The 5,643-nt window shown below is 52.5% G+C and overlaps 1 pseudogene; it reads right to left on the bottom strand.

Annotated features, from left to right (window-relative positions):
- Nucleotides 1–980: 980 nt before the first annotated feature.
- Nucleotides 981–4,486, bottom strand: LOC129333923 (uncharacterized protein K02A2.6-like; annotated as a pseudogene).
- Between the last annotated feature and the right edge of the window lie 1,157 nt (nucleotides 4,487–5,643).

The raw sequence follows: 5,643 nt of genomic DNA, 5'->3' as shown, positions 1-5,643 counted from the left end.
CCAATCAGAGTTCTGGAAGTACTCTGGATGGGAAGGGATGAGCCAACTCTCTTTAAATAAGGAGAACACCCCTTCCCACAGCTATTTTTGACTGGACAGACAGCACACAGTTGGAACACAACAACCAAAGCTTTATTTACTGTAAATAAGTTGTATAGAAACAGGTAAAGATATAGTCTGGAATGAATAATAAGCACAAATGTACAACTGGCTCGCAACTTCCCTCCCCAGAGGTTATGTAGAAGGTTAGTAGTTGAACCTGAGCCTAAGCTGGCACACATACAAAAGCTAAGGGGGGGATAATTCCTTTTCTTCCAGATAGGGCACCTCAGCAAATAATCACTGCTGATTCTATTAACTTCTGGAGAACCTGGCCTCAGAAACAGTACAAAACAATAAGATTTAGGTGAGCCCTTCAGAAAAGGTGCTTGTTTAATTAACTAAAACAAAAATCCTACCCTACTCTGACCCTCAAATCCTAACTGAAACCAAAATGCCTGAAAAGGCCACAAGCCCCCTATCTGAGAGGAAGAACTATCAGTTCTAAACATCTCACTATCAAATACCACATTATTAGTGTCACAACTACAAGCATTTAGGGAACATAACATTTACACACTACCATCTAGTAGATAAAGCCCGTGTTCCTCTTTTTGTGGATTTAAAAGAAGAGGCCAGAGTGCGGGAGGAAATAAGTCAGTATTCAGTCTAAAGAGGCGGTTTACCTCAGAGGTCTCCCTGCACAGTTCTCCCTCCTCCTTCTTCCCCATCCCAGTAGGTCTATACCACATAAAATCAGAGGCAGCCAACAGCTGTACATTCACAATACAGAAACAAATATGGTAACAACCAGGCACTAACTGTCACAGTTAATTTGGGGAAAGCATATGGGTATCTGGCATCTGGTCATCTGTGTTCATTCCCTGTTTGAGCATATTTTATGATGTTGCTGTGCAACCTACTTTCCAGAGCTAGGTTGATCAGGATATGGCCCCAAGTAAAGCTGCTTTCACATTCCTTTTGGGATGATGGGCTGAGCATGCCCTAACTGTTATCTCATAATTTTGACTGTGGTTTGATGGGGGGGGCGTGATGTGTTGCCGCAGCAGGAGCTCCGCCAGGCGTTGGCTAAAATCCCCGTGGCCGAGCTTGCACAGCGACACCTTCGCAGATCTCACCATGCGTTCCGCTTGCCCGTTCGGGGAGGGATGGAATGGTGCCGATGTGATGTGCCAGATGGCATTGTTCCCCAGGAATGTTTGAAACTCTCGCGACATGAACTGGGCAGCGTTGTCCGACACGATGGTGTCTGGCAGTCTGTGTGTCGCGATTAAGCGCCGCAGGGCATGGATGACAACTCCCGAAGTCATCACTGATACCGGAACTACTTCCAGCCACTTGGAGTATGAGTCCACAACAATTAGGAAAGTGTGTCCTTGGAAGGGGCCCGCAAAGTCTATGTGGAGTCGCGACCATGGTGTTCGTGTTGTCTCCCAGGCTCGTACTGGTGCTTGCGGCATTTCGGGTCGCGCTTCTTGGCAAGGCTGGCAAGCCCGGACCCATCTTTCCACCTCCAGGTCTATTCCCAGCCACCACACATAGCTGCGGGCCAGCGCCTTCATCTTCACTATTCCTGGGTGTCCCACGTGCAGTGCCTCTAGTACCCGCTAGCGCAGCTTAGGGGGGACAACGACCCTACTCCACCAGAGTAGGCACCCTTTGTGTACTGACAGTTCATGTTGGCAGGAGCGAAATGGTCGGAGCTCAGGTTCAGCTCCACCAGCTGGCCACCCCCTCCACACCCAGTTGAGGACCCAGGAGATGATGGGGTCCTTGGCAGAGTGTGCCGCTATATCTGAAGCCACAATGGGGGGCTGTAGCAAGTCCTCAATCTGCATGACCCCGTGAGCCAGCGAGGGGTCCTCAGTAGGCTCTGGCAATGGCAGGCAGCTGAGGGCATCGTCATGCCCAATGGCCTTCCCAGGCCTGTAGGACAGCTGGTAGTCGTAGGTGGACAGGAACACCGACCAGCGCAGCATCTGGGGCGACATCACCTGTGGAGTTTGCTGGTCTGCCGCTAGGAGGCCGAGGAGAGGCTTGTGGTCCGTGGTTATCTCGAACGGCCGCCCGTAGACATAGTCGTGGAACTTCTTGACTCCCGTGACCAGTGCCAGGGCCTCCTTGTCGATCTGTGTGTAGTTCCTCTCGGCTCGCGACAGGGATCGAGAGAAGTAGGTGATAGGAGCCTCCCGGCCGTCTGGCATCTGGTGGCTCAGCACGGCGCCAATTCAGTATGGAGAAGCATCACTGGCAAGGAGGAGCGGCTTGCTCTTGTTGAAATGTGTCAGCATGGCCTCGGATGACAGGAGCTCTTTGACCGCTGCGAACGCGCGGGCGTGCCTTCGGTCCCATGTCCATTTGGCGGTTTTTTCCAGGAGACGGTGCAATGGCTCCGCCAGCGATGCCTTGTGCAGCAGGAATGCATGGTAAAAGTTCAGGAGCCCTAAGAAGGCTCCAACGCGGGGCGTTGGAGATGGCTCGCACCTTGCTATCCGTTGGGTGGACACCATCTGCATCGATGAGGAACCCGAGGAACTCCACTCTTGGCACGCCGAAGTGGCACTTCTCCTTCTTCACCTTGAGCCCAGCATCTTGGAGGCGTCGCAGCACTTCCCGGAGCCGGTTGGTGAGTTCGGAGGGGGTGGATCCTGTGATCAGGACATCATCAAAGTACGGAATGATGCCCGGGATTCCCCGCAGCAACCCCTCCATGAGCCCCTGGAAGATGCCTGGGGCTATGCTCACCCCAAACTGGAGTCTCTTGACTTTGAATGCCCCGTGGTGTGTCACGATGGTTTGCGCCTCCGTGGTAGCGTCATCCACTGGAAGTTGCTGGTATGCTTGCGCCAGGTCAATCTTTGCGAATATGTGCCCTCCTGCTAAGGACGCCAAGAGGTAGCTGACCACCGGCACAGGATATGTGTGTTGTTGCAGTGCCTTGTTGATTGTGCACTTGTAGTCCGCGCAGATCCGCACGTCCCCATTGGCCTTGATGGGTGTGACGATCGGTGTCTCCCAACAGGCATGCGACACGGGCTCCAGCACTCCTTGGGCAATCAGGCAGTCTAACTCCTCAACTATGCACGGCTTGAGAGCGAAGGGGACCCGGCGTGCCTTGAGGGGGACTGGCGCTGTAGTTGGGTTGAGGTTAAAGGAGAGAGGCGGTCCCTTATAGCAGCCTAAAGACCCATTGAACATGGCGGGGAATTCCTCGCAGACTGCACAGATGCCTGATTGGTTGACTTGTTGGACCCTGGTGACTTGGATGCCCAACGCCTCAAACCAATCGAGTCCCAGTAAACTAGTAAGGCGCCCCTTGACTACAACCACACAGAGGGGGCCTTGGAACTGTTTGTAGCTGACCATGACTTGGCCAACTCCTGCCACCAGAACCCGCCGTCCTTGGAAGTCCGTCAGGATCAGGTTGCATGGCTCTAGCCGCTGGCTTTCCCCCCCTGGGCACACTCGGTCAAAAAGGTCCCTAGAGATGATGGAGAGCGCTGACCCGGAGTCTACTTCCATTTCGCACAGCGTTCCCTCGATATGCACTGTGATGCGGATCTTTGGCTGTACTGTCGCCTTTGTGCTCAGGACAAGAGTCCTGTCTGCGTGCTCATCTACAGTATTGCACTCATTGGACCAGCGTGATCCATTCTCCACTGGCCGCCTTGCTCGTGACGGGAGGCGTGGCGACGGCGTTGGGGAGCTTCCCTTCTTTGATGCTCTGCAGGTGCGCGCTATGTGACCCTTCTTTCTGCATGCTCGGCATTCTGTGTCTCAGAATGAGCAATACCACCTCTCGTGGGTTCCCCCGCAACTGGCACATGGGGGCCCCCTATACGGTTGCTGCTCGGAGCACCGGGATCTGGTGGCTTGCGTCCGGTGGACTTCATCCTCCTCCTCAGTATCGCTCTCGAGGCTTTGACTGTTCGGCTGCTTCCGCCGCGAGTGCCTCCTCCAGAGCCTCTTTAAATGTGAGTTGCTTCTTCGCGAACAGTCGCCGCTGTAGCTTCTCGTCCCGCAGGCCACATACAAGTCAATCTCGAAGTGCGGTCTTGAGGTCTGGGAAGTTGCATTTCCTTGCCACTTGTTGCAAGGCGGTGACAAAGTTGTTAACGGACTTGCCTTGTGCTTGGTCTCTCTTGTAGAAGATGTGCCGGCTTGCAATTTCTGATGGCTGCGGTGAGAAGTGGTCTCGGAGCTAGCTTTTGATCTCGCTGAACGCCATCGCCTGGAGCTCTGCTGGCGCTACCAGCGCCCTGGCAATCTCTAACGTGGATTTTCCACAGACGCTGAAGAACGTGGCCCTCTGCAACTCAGCCTCCTTCAGCTTATTTGCTTCCAGGTAGAACTCGAACCTCACGATGTAAGACTCCCAGTCCTCAGAGGCTGAGTCAAATGGCCCAAACTGGCCTGCGGTAGCCATGGTCCCCATGCTCTGGCAGAGGGGCGAGCGAGTGTGGGCCGGACAAGGCGACAATTCCTTGCCGGGGCGTGCTTTAGCTCTGTGGTGCGGGGCTGCTTACCCGCATGTAGTGATTCTGCTCTTTGCACTCCTCCTGCGGGGCTGCCTACCCGCCTTGCATCCCATCCTCTTCACCGGTATTATGTACTGGGTGTGGCTCTTAAGTGATTTCAGCCAGGTAGTGAGTTCAGCTCATAGCATATGTTTATTGGTACAAGAAGAAGAACAACCTGGCTCCCGAGGGAGCCACATATATATATACTCCCAACTCCACCCCATTTCCGTAACTGCCCAATAAGAACACAGGCACTAGGATCCTTCATTTTCATGCACTAAACAAAAGGCAACATGTTTACCTGATTGCAGTTGGCCCACATCCAGGGGAAACGATTGGTTGCTGATATCCCAACTTCTAATAGGATTGGCTACCTGAGGAGCCCTGTTTCCCTCGAGGCTAGCCCAATACATAACAGGGATTTTGTCTTTATATGCCTATTTCTTTTTTGTTTTGTTTGTTTAAACAATTTCAGGCCCCAATCTAGCGAAAGTTCACCCTGACTAAATTCCATAGAGAGCAATGAGACTTAAGTTTGTTATGGCTAAGTTCTTTGATTAATCTCAGTGGAATTTGGTCTCAATTAACTTTAGCTGGATCTGAGTCCCTATGTTATAAATAGTTTCAACAGTATTTGAGTGTATTTCAAAATTATATTTCCAAGATTTTTTGAAGGCCATTGTAAGTGCTCCTTCTGGGTCCAAGGTAGGGTTCCCAGATGCCTGCTAGAGGTAGGCAAACGCCCAGCAGTTTGCCCCTGTGCCTGCTGATCATAGGTGATTGGTGGGATGGTGATTGCCCACCATTGGCCAGTAACGTGAGCAAATGTGTGGTATGTGTGCTCCTTATGGGGCCCAACAGTGTCACTTCCAGAAGTGACATCATTGCATTGGCCACAGACATGCTCCTGTGCTTTCTGTGGGGCTGTTTTTGGCCCCAAATAGGCCAATCCGTCCCCACGCAAAGTGCAGGAATATTCTTGCAGCCAGCATGATGACATCACTTCTGGAAATGACATCATCATGCAGAGACTGGGAGTGCAGCAGGAGATAAATAAGAGGGA

The sequence above is a fragment of the Eublepharis macularius genome, chromosome 7 (assembly GCF_028583425.1).
Source record: "Eublepharis macularius isolate TG4126 chromosome 7, MPM_Emac_v1.0, whole genome shotgun sequence".
Lineage (NCBI taxonomy): Eukaryota > Metazoa > Chordata > Lepidosauria > Squamata > Eublepharidae > Eublepharis > Eublepharis macularius.
Note: the sequence above shows the minus strand (reverse complement) of the source record. Positions and strands in the feature narration are given on the sequence as shown.